The sequence below is a fragment of the Microcaecilia unicolor genome, chromosome 11 (assembly GCF_901765095.1).
Source record: "Microcaecilia unicolor chromosome 11, aMicUni1.1, whole genome shotgun sequence".
NCBI lineage: Eukaryota > Metazoa > Chordata > Amphibia > Gymnophiona > Siphonopidae > Microcaecilia > Microcaecilia unicolor.
In genome coordinates, this window is record NC_044041.1 from 195,963,122 (window position 1) to 195,985,447 (window position 22,326).

The 22,326-nt window shown below is 43.9% G+C and overlaps 1 long non-coding RNA gene across 4 annotated transcripts; it reads left to right on the forward strand.

Annotated features, from left to right (window-relative positions):
- The first annotated feature begins 7,266 nt into the window (after nt 1-7,266).
- LOC115479621 lies at nt 7,267-14,369 on the forward strand. Of its 4 annotated transcripts, none has more exons than XR_003943726.1 (4): nt 7,267-7,440; nt 11,928-12,900; nt 13,700-13,768; nt 13,880-14,369. It is a non-coding gene; the product is annotated as an uncharacterized LOC115479621 (long non-coding RNA). The 4 variants fall into 4 exon arrangements; XR_003943729.1 differs by having other exon boundaries at nt 12,396-12,900; XR_003943728.1 differs by having other exon boundaries at nt 12,399-12,900.
- Nucleotides 14,370-22,326: the final 7,957 nt, after the last annotated feature.

Below are 22,326 nucleotides of genomic sequence, written 5' to 3' on the forward strand. Positions count from 1 at the left end.
CGCCAACTCCAGGCTCCGCCCTTTCTGCCTTGCCTCTGCCTATGCTTGGAATAAACTTCCTCAGCCCATACGCCAAGCCCCCTCCCTGCCCATATTCAAATCCTTGCTCAAAGCCCATCTCTTCAATGTCACCTTCGGCACCTAACCATTTCAACTCTACCCAGGAATCTAGACTGCCCCAATTTGTCTGTCCGCACATACTGTCCATTAGATTGTAAGCGCCTTTGAGCAGGGACTGTCCTTCTTTGTTAACTGTACAGCGCTGCGTAACCCTAGTAGCGCTTTAGAAATGTTAAATAGTAGTAGTAGTTAGGAGTCAAAAGCATTGTCAAAGAGGTGGGTGTGGTTCTGGACTTGAAAACAGCCAAAGACGCACCTTTTCACCACTGCTTTTGGCTCCTAGCCACTACTCAATTGCCCTCCCCTTGTTCCTTCTCAGCCAGTACTTCCCTCGCCCTTAATTGTCTTGTCTGTCTGTATTTTTAGATTGCAAGCTCTTTTGAGCAGGGACTGTCTCTCTGTATCAGGTGTTCAGCGCTGCGTGCGTGCGTGCGTGCGTCTGGTAGTGCTATACAAATGCTAATAATAATAATAGACGTACAGGCTCGGGAAGTCTATTCCAGGCGTGAGGTGCAGCGAGATAAAAGGAATGGAGCCTACAACGTATTTCTCCTGATATGACATTATAATATTAATGACGCAGTTAGTAGAAGCAAACAAAAAGAAGCACACAAAAGGGCTTGTAGAACTGGAACAATGGTACAATCTTTAATAAAATTGACCCAACATGGGCTGTGGTTTGGCGCTGAATCGCGCCTGCCTCAGGGGTCGAGATAAATATTCTTAAAAAAAAAATTGCAGTTTCAATCTGATTGTACCTAATGATTCCAAGATCTGTAATGAGGTTCCGATTAAAATGTTTTCGAGTCCTAGGTAAGTTGTACCAGACGCTTCCTGAAAGCCGCAGTAAGGTTCTGAAGAACTGCCAAATCTGCTGCCTGGCAATAGTATAGGCAACTGGTACTCACCATTCTGAACTGTCGTTACCCAGTTCCAGTTGGGAGATTTTAAGCCAGTCTTGCATTTCTGACAACGCCATTTTGATGCCTGCAGCACTGATTTCAGTGGGTAGAATCAGAATTCAGAAACTACAAATCTCAGTTGCTTTGGAATGTACGTTTAAAACCAATTGGCCAAGAAGTATTTCTCTTGGAACTGGGTAATTTGGCAGCTCTGACAACAAGACATAAACTGGGCCAGTGGCGTAGCTACCGGGGGCCTGGGCCCCTCCAAATTGGCTCTGGGGCCCCTGGTTTGGCTGGCGGGATCCCCAACCCCCGCCATCTGAAGTGTTGTCTTGTCCCGTGCTGTCTCGTTTTGCCTCTCCTGTTTTCAGTGGCGCTGTGCATGCTCTTGTTTCAATAAAACTAAGCATGCTCGAGCTACAGAAATGATTAGTAGTAGTAGCCATGTTACCCAAACCTGTTTTGCTAGACAAGATTAATGGATGGGCTTGTCTCAGTTTCTAACATGGCTCAGCTGCTGCAAGCCTAAGGCTGCCAACTTGATCCAGATTCTACGGTCTATGCCCTAAAAAAAGGTAAGGATAAATCAACATATGATGTATCACTTCATACCATATGTAATGAGTTTATCATGTTGGGCAGACTGAATGGACCATACTGGCCTTTATCTGCCGCCATATGCTACTATGAGTCACAGGACAGGGATGATCTGGGCCTGGTTTTACCCCAGTGCATGCTGGGACTTGTAGTCTTCCTTTTTCACAGTTATATGAGAAACCACACATAGGTCGAGGAACAAAGCCCAGCACCACAAAATGTCATAGGGAAGCCCAAAGAAGTAGGTGTCTGAGGGCACTTGAAACCAAGAAGCTTGTATTTTATAGACCCCGCCTGCTTCATAAGGCTATAAAAACATATATGTACATACACATGGTCCGCAGTAAAATGATTGTCAACCAAGCAGACCAATGAACTGCCTCCTGCCCTGTGGCAGAATCAAGGAGGTTTAATAAGACAGGAGCTGGGTTGATGTCAAAAGGTTTAAGCCGTCTCCCCTCCCATGTCACATTGGTGCTACCAAAACAATCTGCTGTTGTATCCATGTTGTTATTCATTGCTATTTTATCGCAGTTATAGCTAGAAACATGCCAACTTGTGCAGCCTACGGATGTACACAGAGGAAGTATCACAACTGAATAACCTTTCATCGGTTATAGTAGTAATGTTTCCTAAATCCAAGTCTCCAAGTTTTGCACTTGATGTGTCATTTTGAGGGGCACCTTAGTTCTCATCGCCTGCAGTTCCCCCAAACCCTGGAGCTCTCACCGCATGGAGTTCGCTCTAACTCCAGAGCCCTCACCGCCCATAGTTCCCAGAGCCTTCACAACCCACAGTTTCCCTTAACCACAGAGCTCTCACCACCCACAGTTCCCCCTAACCCTGGAGCTCTCACCACTGTGTCCCTGAAGTGCAGATGCACCACACATAAGCGTTTGCTATTGTTTTTATGTATAAATATCTTTATTGTCATCATAAGCAAAAATAAAGACATATAGCACAGCACTGAAATTCACAATACAACATTGCAAATAACAAAATGGAGCACTGACAAATACATATGGAATATAACCCTCCCCCTTCACAGACTTCTCTAAAACTCCCCCAAATCCCCTTATATTCCCCCCAACTCCTCCTAACAGAATGCAAAAACTAGGAGGTTTAATAAAATAATATAAAGTAACCTCACGTGTTTCCTATTGTTTTCAATAGCGATTGCAATTGTTTTGTTTTGACCAATATGGTGGCAAGCACCGCCCACTAGTTTCAGTCCAGATAATGGGACAGATCAAGGAGGTTTAATAGACAGGAAATAAAGTGATGTCAGAATGCTGAAACCAATTAGATTACTGTAAGTTTCCCCTTCCCAGTGCAGCTGTCATCCTCATTCACGCAAAACAAAGCAAGCTAACCTATGAGCTGTATCCACCTTGTCGTTCTTTATTGTTGGTAGCATTTTTATTTAATCTAATTTATATTTTCAAACATGCCAGGTTGTGCAACATTGTACACAGAGGAAGTTTACTAACAGAATAACTTTTCATAGGTAGAGTAGTAATCCTATATAATAATTCTCACCACCAATGTTCTAATGTGGGACTGCCTGTGTCCTTGGCTCCTGGAGTTGCTGAGCTAGGCTCCGTAGCCAGGACGACGTCACTAACAGCTGATTCCCAGGCAGGGGTACATAAGTAATGCCACACTGGGAAAAGACCAAAGGTCCATCGAGCCCAGCATCCTGTCCACAACAGCGGCCAATCCAGGCCAAGGGCACCTGGCGAGCTTCCCAAACGTACAAACATTCTATATGTTATTCCTGGAATTGTGGATTTTCCCAAGTCCATTTAGTAGCGGTCTATGGACTTGTCCTTTAGGAAACCGTCTAACCCCTTTTTAAACTCTGCTAACCGCCTTCACCACGTTCTCCGGCAATGAATTCCAGAGTTTAATTACGCGTTGGGTGAAGAAACATTTTCTCGTTTTAGTTTCATCGCATGCCCCCTAGTCCTAGTAAAAAAAAACAAAAAACGACAATGTGGATGCAGCAGGCAGCTCATAGGTTTGCTTGCTTTGTTTTGAGTGAACAGGGATGACGGCTTCGCTGGGAAGGGGAAACTTAGATTGCCGTAATTAGCTTCTTTATTTACAGTGGACTAGATAGGCTAACTTCCACTCCTGCTTATTAAATGTCCTTGTGTCAGATAGGCTCATCATGCCGTGTGCGTCTGATGTCATTAAACCAGTCTTTGGGCAGCGGAATCAGCTGCCTCTCTGTGTTGCTTCCCTCCCGAGTCCCGCCCTAAAAATTGGCGCGGTCTGCCGCGCGCATGCTCCGTCGTGTGTCCAGTCAGGCGCAGCCTCCACTGAGCATTCGAGAACTTTCTAGAAAGTGCGCGCGCTGCCTGCCTGCTGCGACCGAGTCTGTCAGTCAGTTGTTACCGTCTGAAATCGCGTTTGTGGGGAGGAGGGAATGGGGATCATGGCGGAGAGGAGCGACCAGACGTGAGTATATCGAATTGGGGCTTTTGGGGGTGGCGGGGAATCGGCGTTCATTAACGCGAACGCGGTATTTTGTTTTTCTCTCAGGGGAATTCCCCTCGCTCTGTCGCCGAAATGGTACGTTAACGGTCGACTCGACGCGCTCCGGAATTAGCCGGGACCGGATAAAAGCCTTTTTTTTCCCCTTTTGGCTCCGGCTGGTTGTGTTTATCAGGAGACCAAACCCCCCCCTCCCCCTTCCTCCGGCGGACACCCGGTGAAAACGGGAGGGAGGCGGCAAAGTTACACCGTCCCAAGACGTAATTCTTAAAACGTAAATGTTCTCGAGCCGCTTTGAGGTAAAAATCCTCTCGGTTAACGGAAGTTGAACCCGCTGATTCGAGAGAGGCAAAAAAAGGGGTAAAACCCGGATACAGCGGGATCCTCGGGATCTTCCGGGATTCGATCAAAAAAAATTTTTAAACCTTTTTTTTTTTTGGCAGTCGTTTTACATATGAACATTTTACATCTATCCGAATTTTGTTTTTTTGTTTAATGTATTTAACATTACATTTATATTTATATCATTTATATATTTCATCATTTATATCATTAATATTTATATTAAATAATAATATTAGTATTTATATCATTACAACACTCGGTAAGCCACATTGAACCTGCAAAAAGGTGGGATAATGTGGGTAAAAATGCAATAAATAAATAACTCTGCAGATTACTCATTATTCTTCCTGACCCTGGCTCTGTGAAGTGGAGGAGGACGAGGTCGAGCGACCTTGAGTTGGGGGTTAACGTCTTTTTTTAAATTTTTTTTTGAGATACCGAAGATCGTGTCTTAGAAGAGCATCGTTTACTGTCTCGGGATGCCTCGAACTGATCCCACTTCGAGACCAGAATCCCAGGCGTGTAATTACATCTCGCCTGCGAATACCCTTAAACGTATTTTTTTTGTTTGGAAGGGTTGGGGGGGGAGGGGAAAAAGAGGTAACGCCCCCCCCCCCCCCATTCCTGGGTTTTGTTTACTAGACGTGGAATCTTATGGGGATACCGGGCCGGAACTTACTGGAAAACATGCGGTGATGACGCACTGTGGCTGCTTGGGGGCGCCTCTGTTTACTGTTATGACGTCATCGCTGGGCTACTACGGAAAGGGTGACGTGTATTAAATGCAGACATTTGTTCTTAAATATCTTGTGTTGTTGTTTCTCTCATTTATAGTAAGCAGTGTGAGAATCGTTGTGCAGAAGGAAGCAATGTTGATGCTGTGTTTAACGGTAAGATCATGAATGAAAGCTTGAGTAGGTGATAACTAAGTACCGTTTGAGATGGGGGGGGGGGGGATGCGCGGGACAACGACTCTGCTCTACTGTCCCTAGTGGTTAATCTGGCAGTCCGGGCCTTTTAGCAGTTGCTCCAGGGCAAAGTAGATGTTCAAGATGATACAAGTTTTCCATTCCTATTTGGTATCTAGGGGTTGGCCTCTGTCAACTTTAAAGCTACAAATGGAAATGCTGGTTCTTTTCAATGTCAGCACAGCAAGTCCACTTGTGCTTTTTAGCATGGCAATCTACACAGAAGTGTAGTGTCTATGCTTTACTTGCTGGACACTTATGATTTCTTCCTCTGTTAGGACTTATTCCGCTGCCTTGCTACGTGTAAGTCATTTTGCTGCTGCACTGAATTCCATGCAGAAGATTGATTAAAGGCATCTTGTTGGAATGGAAGGCAGATTAATGTGTTCATCTGACTTAAAACTTCAGTTAAATATTATTGAGAAACAGTTTAGGAGCATTTGAAAATAATTGTTTTTTGAGAAACAGTGCTTCAGCAAAGAGCTCTCTTTATCTCTTCTGGGCTGAAACTGAACTCAAAACCAGTAAAGTCCAAATGTGATGAGCTCCAGGGCCAATCAGTCAACAAGATTTTAAAATATTTACTGCTTGCTTTCGGTTTGTGTCAAAACTAAAGAAAACACACTCAGGGCCAGATGCACTAAAGTTGTCGTTAGAGCCGTTCCCTACCGAATTCCATAGTAAATCGGTAGGGAACGGCTATGCGTCAAGGAAAGGGAATGCAAATGAGCTACTCATTAGCTCACTTGCATTCTCTATGCCATTGTAAAACTGTCGGCCAATTGGCCGGTCAAGCATGCGCAGAGCTCTGCGCATGCCAAATACGTCTCAAGTGCTCATCAGGAGCGTCCTTTATGGACGTTCTTCACTGTAGCGTATTATAAAAAAAATCACAGGCTCCGATGCAGGCATCCGCTGCACCTACCATGGTACAAATAGAAGCAATTCTGGAGACTGTCATTAGGATTTCCATCTGCCCAGCGCCAGCTTCCACCCAATCACAGCGAAGGAAGCATTGAACCGAGCTGAGCTAAACGCTTTTCCCCTTCCTGCGAGGTAACCCTGGCTCAGATGCTGCAGGCTCTCAGCTGAGAGACCCTGAAGTCTCTGAGCCAATGTTTAGCCTGCAGCATCGGAGCCAGGGTTACCTCGCAGGAGGGGGGAAAAAGATGGACATTTGACCGTGGTAGCAGCAATGAACGGACGAGCACTCACCACGGGTTTGCTGTGCTTCTCACCTGGATATCTTACTCTTCCAGGTCTCTCAGCCGACAGCCTGCAGCATCGGAGCCTGTGATTTTTTTTTTTTTATAATACACTACAGTGACAAGCGTCCTTTTTTGCCCCCTCCCTGTATTTTTTTTAAAACATTTTATAAGTTTTCCAAGCCCGCGCAGCCCCAACGAGACGTACAGACCTCTCGTTAGATTTCCCAGCGAGAAGGCAATCGGAAAAGCTTAGTGCATCTCATTACAATAGGGTTTCTACACAATTTGCTCATCTGCATTCCGTTTTCGTTAGCTGCTACGGTTGGAAAAAAGTATTTAGTGCATGCCAGAGTTTACTACTTGCTTGTTATTGGCTCGTAAAGTTTAGTGTATCTGGCCCCTAGTTCTCTTTAATAGCTTTATAGCAAAGGACCACCACCTAGTGGCCAAATAGGAGCAATACACTTTAGAACATAATTGATAAGGAAAATATCCAGTACATTTTACAGGCTTAAAACACACTATTCCTTCACGGTGGTACTTTTCTTAGATTCAGCTATTCATGTTATAATATTCCATACTATTTTATTTAGCATTTGGTGTTGTGCAGAACTTGTAGGATTCAGTTTTGTAATTCACAGGTATTTTGTATTCCCTTTAGACAAGAGAGAGCTGTTAGAAATAGCTAAAGCTAATGCTGCAAAGGCTCTTGGGAAAGAGATTGAATTGCCTGCCAGCCTGAGAACTAACCCCTGGGTCAAAGAAAAGAAAAATGTAGCAGCCTTAAAACTATCTGAGGTACGTATGATGTGGGGATCCAATGTGGTATGGGGGTGGGAAGGGAATAACAAAACAAACATGAAGCAACACTTAATAAAATTATTGAGAAATATTACCAACTTGATAGAATTAAATTAAAAAAAATCACAAACAAGGGAATGCTAGTATATTACAATAAATCTTAATGATGGCTTATCTGCAGAAAAGAAAATTTCTCCTCCAACAGACATGGAACATGAAGGCACACTAAGGGCCCGATGCTTAAAATCTAGCGATGAACTAGTGCCAGAATGCTCAGAGGCCTCTAGCGCAGGAAACGGCATGCATGCCAGAGATGGTTGCAAATTGTATTATAGTCAAACAGATGTAAAGATATTCCCTCCCAACTCTCAGAACAGTGCACAAGCAAACTGCTGGAAAAATGGCAGCTTGGGGCGGAAGGGTTGAAGAGGGGATTTATTAAGATTTTTTTTTTTTTTTGTTTAAATCTGCTGGCTTTGACTTTTTCTGTCAGTGGAAGGAAGCCCGTACAAGCTTCTAAGCACTGGTTCTAAAGTGTGTGAACCCAAAAGTGAAAGTACACATTGGCACCTGTTTCCTGTGCTTAAATATAAGCTTTTCAAGTGAAATAACCTGAAAAGCTTATGTTGAAAGGTTTCTGAATGGTTCCAATGTGTTCTTGGCTTTAGGTTTGCCTGCTGCATGTGCCCAAGAGCCACGATTATTGTGAAATTCGTCTGCGCATGTGGCATGCGCATAGCTCTTTGTCCCTGCAGTATGGGATCAGCACTGTCATTTTCTGCTCCAGACCATTCCCGATGAGTGGGTAATATGCACTCCTACCAAGCAGAGGGAGACTGAACTATTGAGTAGTGCACCTGTATAAGGGACTATGCAACCCTGATCTGCTCAGCTTTAGCGGGTGTGCTGGTTTTGGCCTAGTGTTAGCTTTTTTTTTTTTTTTTGTCTGGACCTCCTTTGTGAGGTCAGGTCCTTGTGAGTTTTGGCTCTTATACTTAAAAAGTAATTTGTATAGCTCTTAAGGAGAGAGCAGCTGCTTCTGGTCGTGGGCTTCGGGCCCCTGTCCTTGTGCGCATTATGTCTCAAGTTACTTAAGTTACTGTTTGGGGGGGGGGACAGCACAGATCCCCCCCCCCAAAAAAAAAAACCCCCGAAGGCAGCACCGGCATCACGCAGATGGAGGCCGTACCTTGCGAAGGATGTTAAAAAAAAATGGAAGCGGTGCAAAGAAAAGCTACGAGAATGGTATGGGATTTGCGTTTCAAGACGTATGACCAAAGACTTGCTGACCTGAGCATGTATACCCTGGAGGAAAGGAGGAACAGGGGTGATATGATACAGACGTTCAAATACTTGAAAAGGTATTAATCCGCAAAAAAATCTTTTCCGGAGATGGGAAGGCGGTAGAACGAGAGAGGACATGAAATGAGATTGAAGGGGGGGCAGACTCAAAAAAGATGTCAGGAAGTACTTTTTCACGGAGAAGGTGGTGGATGCTTGGAATGCCCTCCCGCGGGAGGTGGTGGAGATGAAAACGGTAACGGAATTCAAACGTGTGGGATATGCATAAAGAATGGATCCTCAGAAGCTTAGCTGAAATTGGGTGGTGGAGCAGATGGGGAGAAGAGGGGTTGGTGGTTGGGAGGGCAGACATACGGTCTGTGTCCTGAAAAAGACAGGTACAAATTCAAGATATGAGTTTATCTTGGGCAGACTAGATGGACCATGCAGGTCTTTTTCTGCCGTCATCTACTATGTTATATGTTACTATGGACAGTGCCGGTTGCAGCTGCAGGCCTTGTTTGGCGGCCGGGGGACTGTTAATAGTGGTGGGAGGCCGGTGACTTGACACCGCGAGGGTGGCACACTGCATGGTGGCGCAGTCAGAGAAGGCATGCTGCTGTGCAACCTGTTCCGCGTGTTCTCTGCACAGCGGCCTCTGCTGTGCGCGCAATGAGGCGGAGCCGGAGCATGGCATAGAGCTGGAATTGGGGGGGGGGGGGGGGGGGGGGGGGGGCTCAGCAAAGGCATATTGCTTGAGTAAGGTGGCTGTTTCTGGGGATTCTGCTCTACCGTGTGGTGCACCTCTTGTAGCATTGGTGGGCACGTCTGCCACTCTGGTTGTGCCCCTCGGTGGCAGGTTGCAGCTGTTTTACCAAGGTGGGTCCGCATGATTTCGGATCATTGGGTTCTAGATGTTATCGAGAACGGTTATACGCTGGAGTTTCATCATCCTTTTTCAGAGGCCTTGTGTCTCCTTGCAAGTCTCCTCAAGGTACGAGCTGTCCATCAGACCTTGGGAAGACTTTTTGCTGTGGGCGGTAGTTCGTTTCCTCTGGCTGAGAGGGATTCTGGGAGGTATTCTCTTCACTTGTGCCCAAAAAGGGCTCCTGACATCCAATTCTGGATCTCGAGTGGGTGAGTTTTGGTGGTACAGCTGGGGGAGTTTCTGACGTGGACTTGGGGAAAATCCACTATTTCAGGAATAAGCAGTATAAAATGTTTTGTACTTTTTTGGGATTATGTCAGGTATTTGTGACCTGGATTGGCCACTGTTGGAAACAGGATGCTGGGCTTGATGGACCTTTGGTCTTTCCCAGTATGGCAATACTTATGTACTTATGACATCCTTCAATCTGTGGGAGATGTATCTTCATATTCCCATTCTCTGGCATCATCAGAAGTTTCTCTGTGTGTTGGGAGAGCATTATCAATTTTGGGCGATGCCTTGGGCCTGGTAACAGTTAGTAGTGGCAGCCCGGCTACAGCAGGAGAGTATCTTAGTGCATCCCTACCTGGACGACTGGTTAGTCCGGGCAAAGTCTGTGGAGGAGAGTCAGAGAGGTACGGATCAGGTTGTTAATCTACTCCAGCATTTAGGTTGGGTGATCAATGTGCCCAAGAGTTCTCTTCCCTCAAACAGTCCTTGTATCTGTGTGTGTGTGTGTGGGGGGGGGGGGGGGGGGAGGGGGGTTGTGCTTCGACGCCCGGGGCAGTATGCTCCATCTTCTGGCATCGCAGATCCTAAAAGTCATCCTAGATTCGGCTGCTGTTTTTTTGGCCAGGAGTCTGTTCGTGTGGGAGATTTTGAAGGCTCTTGGCTCCATCAAGGTGCTATGGGTGAGGGCTAACAAACTGCTGTCTTGGATGGAGGCGCTCTTGCAGGGTTTAGCTCTGTCAGCCAGTGCACCTCAGCCTTCGATGGTGGCTGGACCAGCATCATCCAAGTTGGAGCGTGCCTCTGGACTTGCTTGGCTGGGTTCTGATGACAACGGATACCAGCCGGGTGGGGTGCTTATTGTCAGGGGCAGGTGGCCCAGGGAAGTTGGTGAAATCCTGTTGATCCACATCAACCGGCTGGAGACTTGAGCGGTCTGTCTCACTCTTGGCATTTTAGCTGTTGTGCTTCCGGGATGTTCATATGCTCTCCAACAATGTGACAGCGGTCGCATACGTCAATCCGCCAGGGGGGTACTAAGAGCTGTCTTTTGGCAGAGGAGGCAGCGTTGATCATGGTCTGGTCTGGGCAGAGCAGAACATCCGGTTACTCTCAGCGGTGCATGTAACGGGTGCCAGCAATCTGCAGGCAAACTATTTCAGTTGTCGTTTTCTGGATCCGGGGAGTGGATGCTGGCCTGGAGAATGACAGTTTGTCCCCGTCCCCGCAAACTGTCAGATCCCATCCACACAAGCCTCAAACAGTTTTTTGATTTTATATATCAAAAACAATCTTTACAACTGTTTTATAAATCTAGGATCAACAAAATCCCTTTCTCCCCTCACAAATATCTCCTCCACTATCAGAAAGACTGAACAGCTAAATTACTACAGAATGCTACATAGCTAACAGTACCTCGCTCACACACACAAAACACAAATGCTAAATACATAATAGCTGACCAAAAAACATTATTAACCTAAAATAATAAGAAGCCACACCACAGAAATAAATTATGCATTTCCTCCTATACCGTGCAAAATGTAAAGATCACACATGCCAGGGGAGTGTAAAACTAGGACAACTGTCTCCTGGCCAAAGAGCTCTAAGCCTGCTGGAAGCTGAAAAAGGCATGGCCTGGTAGTGGGCTTTGGGGTCCCACCTCATTCCTTATCCAGACCTGTTTGTCAGGACATTAGTATAAATCTGCTACGAATCTCCCATTTAAATAATTACGTTCACATAAAGAATACTACACAGGGGAAAATAGAAAAGGAGAAGAAGAGGAAACGGCAAACAGCATAAGTGATTTCTTAATTCACATATTGGTTACTGCTATGGTGCTCTCTTCCTTCTGGGGTTTCCTCCAGGAGCTTAGTGTATAGGTTTATAGGTATATTGTTGTAGTTAGATATTTTGTTTTCTAGTCTGGAAGTTTCTGCTTGGCTATTTGAAATACTGAGCAGGTCAGAGTTGGACCGTCCCTTATACATGTGCCTTATACATGTGCACTACTCAGTAGTCCTCGGTCTCCCTCTTCTGGTAGGAGTGCATATTACCCACTCGCTGGGAATGATCTGGAGAGAATCAAGGAAAACAAATTACCAGATAAGATCTAATTTCTCCTTGCTTTGAGGCTGGAGCTTTGAGCATCAGGGCCTAAGTGTGGCTTCCTTTCCTGCTGTCTAGAGGTAAGCAACTGGTTTACCTTGTAATTGCTTGATGGTAATCTGTAAAGATTAGACCTGGAATAGCTACATATTAGCAGCTGTTTCCCCCCCCCCCCCCCACTTGTCTTTTTCTCTCCACCCCCCCCCCCCCCCCATCTGATCTTTTCTCTCCCATAACCCTTCTTTGCTCTTACCATTGCTGTTCCTATTAAGCATAGACAGGCTTTTTTTTTTTTTGCTCCATTTTATGCCAGACCAACTTGTATCATACACCCATCTAGTTTATAACATAAATATTGTGGTTCATGCACTTAAATTTTAGCATATGTAAACTTTCTTGATAGCAGCTTATCACCTGGTGCTTGCATCCAGACCCAGCATCATTGGGAGGAAAAGAAGACTCTAATTAGGAAAGATGCCATGGATGGGAGAAGTAGTATTCTGGGGTGGCTGTCATGGCAACCAATGAATGAAAAGGAACAAAGGGTATGAACACAATAAGATATTCAAGCCAATAATAAAATGTGAAACTACCCCCCCCCCCCCAAAAAAAAAAAAAAAAAAACAACAAACCAAAACACATTCAGGTTTTTCCAAAACTTTTTACCACCTGGTTATATTGGTAACATTTTTGATGTTGTCATGGACAGTGTTGCATTGATCAATGTAATATCTTGTACACAGGAACACCAATAATGCATCTCAATGCACATTTACATATGACATGAGCTTTTGTCCTTTACCTGTAGTATTGAAAGTTTGGTTCTGTCCCACTTTCCCACAGCTTATTTCACCGTAAAGAAACCACTAAAGAATGTATCTGAGTCCCTACTGACACATGGAAAAGTGGTTTGTATTCCCTGATAAGTTGTGTGTTTGACACAGTATAGCTTATGTGCTTTTCTGTTTTATAGAAATGAATGATTTCCTGCCTTTGAAGAAAGTAAATGGTAACACTAATTGTGGCAATAGGTTTTCTGTTGTGGGAAGGAGAGCTTTTTAAGCTCATTCATAGCTTGTGTAACCTAGGGATTTGTAGAAATGTTAGTGGGGAAACTTTTTTTTAGTTGTAGCTTTTAACACTTGACATTTCAGTCGATTATGGAAGCCACAAAGAACCTTAAAAAAAACACACAAAAAATGAAGTTTGGTTCAGGTGACCCTTACAACTTATTAACTATATTCCAGATGTTGAAAGATTACAGAAGACGACGCCTGCATCACTAGCAGATAAGTTTGTTCTACTCCAAACTAGTGCAGGGTGGAATGCACAAGTCAGCTCAGTTGCTTCCTAGAATCAAATTAATCCATTTTAAATTTCTCATTTCAATAAATAATAGTTCTTAACTTTCTTACCATGTTTCAATTTTGTCATGATATGATGTGCAGGATCCTACAATTAGGAATTCATAAGGATGCTTTACATAGCCTGGACACCCTGTTTTTTCTTACCATTTAAAGCCTTTGACTTAAATGTTTTAGAAGTTTCACTTTTGCCCCTAATTCATTGGATAAACCTTTAATTTGTTGCCAAGAAATTACTGAGCACTTTGGTGTGCAACGTGTAGTGTAGTTCTGGTAAGTGCCACATAATGGCAACTGCATGTGTAATTAGATTTAACATGTTGGCATAAGCATTTCCATATAGCTAACCGGACAGACAATAGAAGATCCTGTGGCTGGTCCTACACAGAAAAACATTCTGTTTAACTCTAATGTAAGTATGACTATTAGCTGGCAAGTTCACGACCCAGCATATCGCTTTAATTTTTTGTTAGAAAATAGTTACTTATGAACGTGACCTTTTTTTTTTTTTTCCCTCCCCAAGAACACTGTGGCCAAGCCAGTATTGCAGAAACAGAACAGTAATGTTACAGCTGCATTCTCAAGAACAGATGATGTGGACAAACGAGGGAGTTCATATGGGCAGTGGCTTCCTATTTCAGTACACAAAAGTTTATCTTCCAGTTTGTCTCCTAAAAGTTCTCGGAGCAGCAGATCAAGATGAAACTTTGTAATATTTGTGTATATTCTGTCTTATATTCTTAATGATATGCCATTTTATGCTTCAGATTAATAAAAAGTGCATGTTCAGAATTTTGTTTTAGTGGCATCAAGAGTTAGGATTGTAGATTGACTACACCTGTATTAATGCTTGTGTTTCTGAATTTTAGTTATTTTTCAGATATGGCATTGAACAAAAGGAAGAGATGGCAGGTGGGAATTTTTTTGAAACTTGCTTGTAAATATTATTGGCTGTATGTATTTTTCTTGAAGTGTAAGTAGGCTTTCTAAAATCAATAAAGTTATTAAATTCCCATTCGTGTTGTGAATTTTCTATGGTAGGAGAATAGTTTGGAGGCAAATAGCCAGCACAAGCATTACACTGCCCCCTAGAATACCTTGAAGTGTAAGTAGCCTTTCTATAATCAATAAAGTTATTAATTTCCTATTTGTGTTGTGAATTTTGTATGGTAGAATAGTTTGTAAGCAAATATCCAGCACAAGCATTACACTGCCCCCACCCCCCCCCCCCCCAAAAGAATACCAATCTTGCCAGACAAACAAGTACATAAGTATTGCCATACTGGGAAAGACCAAAAGTCCATCAAGCCCAGCATCCTGTTTCCAACAGTGGCCAATCCAGGTCACAAATACCTGGCAAGATCCCAAAAAAGTACAAATCATTTTATATTGCTTATCCCAGAAATAGTGGATTTTCCCCAAGGCCATTTAATAATGGTCTATGTACTTTTCCTTTATGAAGCTGTCCAAACCTTTTTTTAAACTCCGCTAAGCTAACCGCCTTTACCACATTCTCTAGCAACGAATTCCAGAGTTTAATTACACGTTGAGTGAAGAACAGGGGATGGGCTGTTCCATATATTTTGTGGTGTCTGGCCAAGAAGGAGGGCTCCTATTGACTCATTTTGGATCTCAAAACGAGTCATTCGGGCTCTGAAGGTTCCATCTTTTCGAATGGAGACGTTGTGCTCGGTCGTTGTCTCGGTTCAGCAAGGGGAATTTATCATTTTCCTGGATTTGATGGAGGCTTATTTTTAAATTCCCATTTGCGTGACTCATCGGAGGTTTCTTCGCTTTGCTGCACTGTGGACTTCTTCCAAGGTCATGGTGATTATGGCTGCAGCTCTTGGGAATCGGGGCATCTCGACAATTGGTTGATTGAGTCTCGTTTGGAGAGAGAGAGAGAGGGGCAACGCTGTCTAAATAGAATGCAATCATACATTTGGATATAGTTTATTAAAATTTGCGATACTGTCGTGATTGTCTGGGAGCTCTAGGTGCTTTACAATAGTCAAGAAAACATCAGGAAAGGATCTGTAAAGCAGTGAAGGGAGTGGTGGAGTGAGAACAGGGCAGGTAATACAAGATGGTGGAAGGGATAGGGGAATTGGCAAGGTAACAGCGGTCAACCCTAGTAATTATATCTCAAGGTGGGTCAAAGGCCTGGGTAAAAAGCCAGGCTTTTAATTCAGATTTTAAACTCTTAAATGAAGGATTCTTAAGGGGAGGGAGTTCCAAAAAGATGTCCAGCGAAAGGAAAGCATGATGTCTAGTCAACTCTAGTTAGCAAACTTGGATGCAGGTAAGCCAAAGCAGTGGTTGTTTAGAGAGTGAAGAACTGGGGAATATGGGATAGTGATTGAAGAAAGATACAGTGGAAGATTGATTCTGTAAGCCTTAAAATCATATTTATTTTAAATGTTACTTTCTCAGTATGTACATTTCCAAAGGCTGTTTACAAGGGCAGTAACAGTAAGTTCTGATGATTCTTTTGCGTTTGGTTGTCAAAATCTATGGCTTTTGACTGCAGTTGCTCTTTGTTGCCCAAGGCAACTACAGATCGTTTGGACCAGCCTTGTATCTCCTTATTCCTCAGTGACCCTCCAGAACGGTCAAGACACTTGGGTTATGCACTCATACCAGCAGAGGGAGACTGAGAACACTAAAACTGTAATAATGTATAAGCCACCTGCCGACCCCCAAGCAGCCAGTAAATCTGTCTCCAGCAGAGGGTAGACGTGCAGCCTGAGCAGTCAGTCAGGTCTGGTAGGCCTGGGATATTTTTTAGGCCTTTTGTTGGTTAGCACCCTGTGTGCTTCTGGGAAGTGGGTCTGGTGGGGCTCCGTTTTTTCCCCTGGGGTGCCACACCCAGTGATCGGGTCCCTCCCCCTGCTGTGCCTCGGCTCCTGTGTGATTGCAGGAACCTTGAGAGCCATAGCCCTTGTCAGCTTTTAGCAACCAGGCTGGGAGGTAAGAAGCCAGTTGAAAAAAAGAAAAGCTCTGTTTTTGGGGCTGACTGGGAGAGCTGCAGTGCATTTGTGAGACAGAGTGAGTCTGGGCGCTGCTGCCTGTTGGGTTGCTTACCTCCTTTCTTCTCTGAGGGATGTCGGTGGTTCTGTGCGCGCAGAGGTGTGGACGTGCTGGGGGCACAATGCAGGCTCTGTGGGGAGCCGAAACCGCCTCTTCGCCTCTGGTATTGTCCGCAGAGGTTTCTGGGGTTGGCTCGGGCTCTGTTGATACGTCCTTGCTCCTGGGTTTTGTAGCAGCAGTTCTGATTTTGGCGGGACCTGCCGCCATATTGGATTCCTCCGCCTCTGCTGTTTTGCCTCAGACGTTGCAGGATTTTCAGGGGCAGAACGTAGGCTGGTCTGAGTGCTCAGGGGGCATGGGATTCCCACCTGATTTGTTTGGTTGATGTTCCAGATGTGGAAATCAGGATCCCAGTAGGCAGACCTTCAGAAGGGGGTAGGTCCCTTAGTTGCCAAGCGCCCTTGTCTGGAGTCCTCAGAAGAGGAGTGCAGTGATCTTGGAGATGACATTCTTTTGCCAGGTGAAGATCCCTTGTTAGTGAGGATCTTTCATAGAGATGAGCTGGCTGAATTGATTGATCAGGTGGATGCTACACTTAAATTTGATTCTCCTGAAACCACAGTGGCAGAGGTAAAGCAGGTAGACCCGTTGGTTAAGGGTATGGGAATAAAAAAAAGCCACAGACAGCATTCCCCTTGTAGTGACATACAACTCAGAGCTGGAGAAACTGAGGAAAATCATAAGGGACCTACAGCCCCTACTCCAGGGGGATGAATTTCTGAAAGAGATATTCCCATCCCCGCCAGTGATGGCCTTCCGACAGCCACCAAACTTAAAACAAGCTGATCAGGAGTAAGCTCCCAACACAGACTGAAGGGAAGAGAAGGGCACATTTCCCTGCAATACATCCAGCTACAAGCTATGCCAAAACATTTCACAGGACCCCACAGTCATTCAAAAAGGAAAAATATTCAACATAAAGGAATCTTTCACATGCTTATCTTCCAATGTGGTATATATCATTCAGTGTAAAAAATGTAACGAAGGATGCTATATTGGAGAAACAGACCAGATGCTTAAGACAAGATTCAATCTGCACAGACATCACATGAAAATAGCCGGTGCCAGTCAAGCCCCCACCCCTGTGGGCCAACACTTTACAAGACCAGAACACTGCACCAGTGATTTCACAGTAAGGATCCTGAAAGGTAACTTCAAAACAATAAAAGAACGTAAGACCTTTGAAGTTAGAATGATTGAATATTTTGACACCCAATAGACAGGATTTAATAAGGATCTGGGTTTTCTAGCCCATTATAAACCATAAAGTTGTATTTCTCTGTTTATCACCCTCCTCTCACCTTCCCACACCATCCTGTTAGAATATCAATAAAATGCTTTGATGTCCCCATGCATACCCCCACCCTCCCACTGTCAGACTGTCAAAGTAATGCTTTGATGTTTCTCATATATACTATCTGCTACCACATTTGCTTATTTCCGATCTGACAACGAAGGGCAACCTTCGAAAGCTAATCAAGAAATGTATTAAGTTATGTCCAATAAAAAAGGTATCTTATTTTCTTTTCCATGTTTTATTTTGTTTGATTTCTATTGATAGCCTTTATTAGGAAACTCCCTTACCAAATGTTTCGCACTGTGGTCTTTTACTAAACTGCAGGAAAAAGGACCTTGTGGTAGCTGTCTTTACTACAGCAGGTAACCCCCCCCCCCCCCCCATGGCCATGCAGTGGGGAGCACGTACCGCCACCCATTGAGGTGGCAGGGCTCCTACTGTAACTGGGCAGTGTGTGGCAATGCCTGCTTACTGCCAGTTTGGTGCCACACTAGATAAAAAACAATTCACGGGGAGTTCCGGAAATGGCGCATGCTCAACCTGGAACTACCACCAGTGGCTGCATTACCCTGACAGTTTTAGCGTGCGGTAAGCCCGTGTTAGGCTTACCACCTCTTTATAAAAGGGCTCCTATATGCCTTAGTTTATCTTCACTAAATGCATTCTGCTGAAATGGATCTTAATGGTCACTTCCTGAATTTTTGAAAACAGGGATCATCCAGTTTTTACAACATCTTGCAGTAACATCTGTCAATAATAGTAATAAGTTTAGTTACGTGCAGGTTTCTGTAGATTTTCAAAACAAAAGTATGTGCATCTTTCCTGTTTGAAAATTACATTTACACTGCTGTTTCGCATGCATTAATTTTTTGGCTTATGTTTCACACATAGGCTTGAATTTTCAAAGGAATGTGTGTAAATGCAAACTTCTCTCAAACTTGCTCCTGGGCATGCCTTTGCTTGGTCCGGCAAAGTTAGGCACGAACAGGGTGTAGGCAGATAATGGAGTTATATAAAATTCTGAAAACATTTTCTTACACAACTGCTACTCTTCATAAAAAGAATTTGCAAAGAACCATTTAAACCAAGCATCTTTACTCAATCACCTGTTTTGGAAAACATAGCTCTTCTGTTTCCAATTAATGAGTTTCCAATGAAAGAGAAGTGCTGAAGGGCCCGATGACAGGTTCTGGAAATGTAAAAATGCAAACAGCCCAGGCAGACAGAATCTCTCTATCTCCTTTCAAGTTCTCTCTGTTCTGTTGCCAAATGCTGACATATCCTGAGCGATTCCAAATATCAAAACAGCATTCAAGCTTCACTACTACTACACAAGTTAATGCAAAGAAAACGGCAAGCGTAAGCTGGAGTTGTAATTATAGATCAGAAGGAACTGAGACTTATGTATCTAGAGCATGTTTGTCCATGTACATATACAGTGGTCTCTCTGGCCCTTATGAATGGGGATGCCACCCAGCTGATTTTACTTACCACCCAGCTTATGTAACAGAAAATTTTGTAATACTGTGCAGTACTCCCCCCATCACCATCCAGCTGACAAAAATGTCTGGGAAGAACACCACATGTATATAATTCAACATGTAATAAACAGAGCAGAAGTAGCCTTGCTCATTTGTCTTCTGCTAGTCTTGGAAACATAGGAGCCGGCTCTGTGGGTGCTTGAGCACCCCCAATATTGAGAAAATTCCTTGTATGTGTCCAGGAAGGGGTTATTTTCTCTGGGCTTAGCACCCCCAATAATTTTGAAAAGTTGGCTCCTATGCTTGGAAAGATCCATTTAGTATGTCTTAGGGTACAAATATTTAATGTACCCTGGATGTATTTCATAGGTAAAAGGTAAAAAAAAAAAAAATCCTATTGGTCTCTATTTCCTTAGAAACAGCATATACCGGGTCACCAGGGCCTCTGCTTCGGAACAATGGAGTTTAAACCAGTTCTTGAGCCTCTTAGACCGTTGGGTTCTCAGGATATCCACAATGAATATAGATAAGGTAAAGTTGCCTCTACTGGATTTCCAATGTATGCAAGGATATCTCGTGCAAATCCAAGAAGACAGGAGGAGCCTCCACGGAAAGTCAAAGCAAAACAGCAAAAGTAGAGGCTGACAAATGCGCAAACCAATAGGGAGATAATCTCAAAAACCAGTTTATTCAGAATATTCATATCAATATCAAGGACCCAACACGGTCTGTGTTTCGGCGCCAAAGCGCCTGCCTCAGGGGTCACAATCAACTTTCTCTGAGAAGAAGCTGATAGGCTTGAATTCCTTTATGTGCACCACCGCCTTGTAAGAATCTCTTTCATAAAGGCGGGTAGTAAATCCCAATAAGTAAATAAATACGCACCATAAATAGCCTGAAACCCAATAACCATTTCAGTACTTCAGTCTCGAAATGTCATGATGAAACCTTCCTCTGCTTATCCATGGCAGAGTGTTTGGCATTAGGTCCTTGGAAGAAGCATGAAATGCATACCATACTTCTACAGTCTACAGAGGAAACTGCACTGGCTGGCAGCTGAAAAGATGTTAAAATGCTTTGATTTATTTAACTTTTTTTGTTTTAAATAAAACTAGAACTTGTTCTTGGAGGGAGAGGAGGTTGCTGAGTTGCTCAGTCGCATGGCTAGCCACTGTAACCTTGAGGGCTGCATGAATGAATCTGATATCACCTGGGGAGAGAAATTCTCTGGCCTGGATACAAATCCTTTTGTTTGTTGTTTGGACTCAAGAGTGATTTTGGTGCCTTTTTAATGTTTGCTAGTGGTTAGTAATACTAGTGCAATCTGAGAGTTATATTTTAAAATTGTAATAGGAATGAAGAAGGACGCTTGTCTGCAGGATGAGTAAACTTCCTTTAGTGAGCATTGTGTACCATCCGGTGCTTTGGAGGTGAAAAATGGATAAACTAGTAGGGTTGAAAGCCCAAGTTCTATATACCACCTCTCAGTCTCTCTTCTTACTGTCCACCTCACACTCTGTGCAGTTGCTTACAATGTAATGGGGGTTTCTGTAGACAGACCATACAGCCACATGAGTGGTGATGTCATCAGACTAAATGGCAGATGGATCTGTTCTCTAGAGCCCAGAAAAACCTCCAAGTTTTTCTGAGGGTGTACAGGGTTTTCTTGCACTGGTATAGTTCTCTCTGTTCCACAGTCCGTAATATAGCCGGTGTGTGATCAGCTTGTGAGGAATGGCGTGGCTTTATGATCCTGCTGTCTACGGAGAACCTTCCTCATATCAATTCTGCATTCTCCACTGATAAATAGGATTCATGCAGCCAAATGAGTGGTGACTGTATGCTGTACCTAGGGGAAAAGAATATGGTGTCAGGTAGATGGACTTGAAGCAAATTACCAAGCAAACAAGTTTTGAAGAGCAGTCCAAAGGCATCATCTTTCCGTCAAGGCTAGTTGAGGCAGTAATGCTCAGTGAAGGTCTGAGTAGATGATCAGGTTGCTGTTTTATACATCTCTAAAAGGAATGGCAACCTGAGTTTATCTTGTTGGGCAGACTGGATGGACCGTTCAGGTCTTTATCTGCCGTCATTTGCTATGTTAAGCTGGCAATAGAGGCTGATGTGTTTTTTTTTTTTTTATTTTAGCTTGAGGCAAACTATCTGCCTTGTGATAAGGCGATATAATCTGATATCCAACTGGACACAGTTTGCTTGGTGAACTGGTCCCCAAACCTGTTAACAGAGAGTAAAAGTCGTGGAAGATAATATAGCAATGCTCATTTACAGATCAAAGTGTGAAGGGCTGTCTTGTGTGTGGTTTGGGAATGAAGAAGGTAGTACAATGGATTGATGGAGATGGAACCTTGAGGAGAAACTTCTGATCGTGCAAAGTACATAAGAACATAAGAATAGCTATACTGGGTCAGACCAATAGTCCATCTAGTCCTGCTTCCAAGAGTGGCCAATCAGAAGTACCTGGCAGAAGCCTAATTAGTAGCAACATTTCATGCTACCAATCCCAGGGCAAGCAGTGGCTTCCCCCATGTCCATCTCAATAGCAGAACCTTTTCTCCAGGAACTTGTCCAAACCTTTTTAAAACCCAGAGAGGCTGATCACTATTAACACATCATCCGGCAGCGAGTTCCAGACTTAATTATTTGTTGATTGTCCCCTGGTTTTTGTACTTTTTGAAAGAGTCTACGTGATTAGGGTGGAACTGAGTGCAATGATGGTACTGTACAAGGGCCTGAAGTTCCCTGATTCTTCTGGCTGAGGTGATGGTGGTCAAGAAGAAGGTCATCCAGGCTGGTGACCACGGCCATGGTCCCATCATGACTCCCCATCAGTCTGCCACTAGGGACAATCCCTAAAAAGTTGTGGACATCTGGCAAGTTCATAGTTAGTGATAACTGTAGGATCGGTGGTCCCCAGTCTCAAGAGAAGGAATCAAGTTTCCCCTTTGAAAACAAAACTGGAGGGATTAAAACGTCCCTGGTTTTCAAGCAGGTCAAGAAAATTAATTCTATAGCTACTATATAGTACTGAGACTTTCCTGGTAGCAGATCCATAGAGATAACTGTAAAATCACACACTTTAACGTA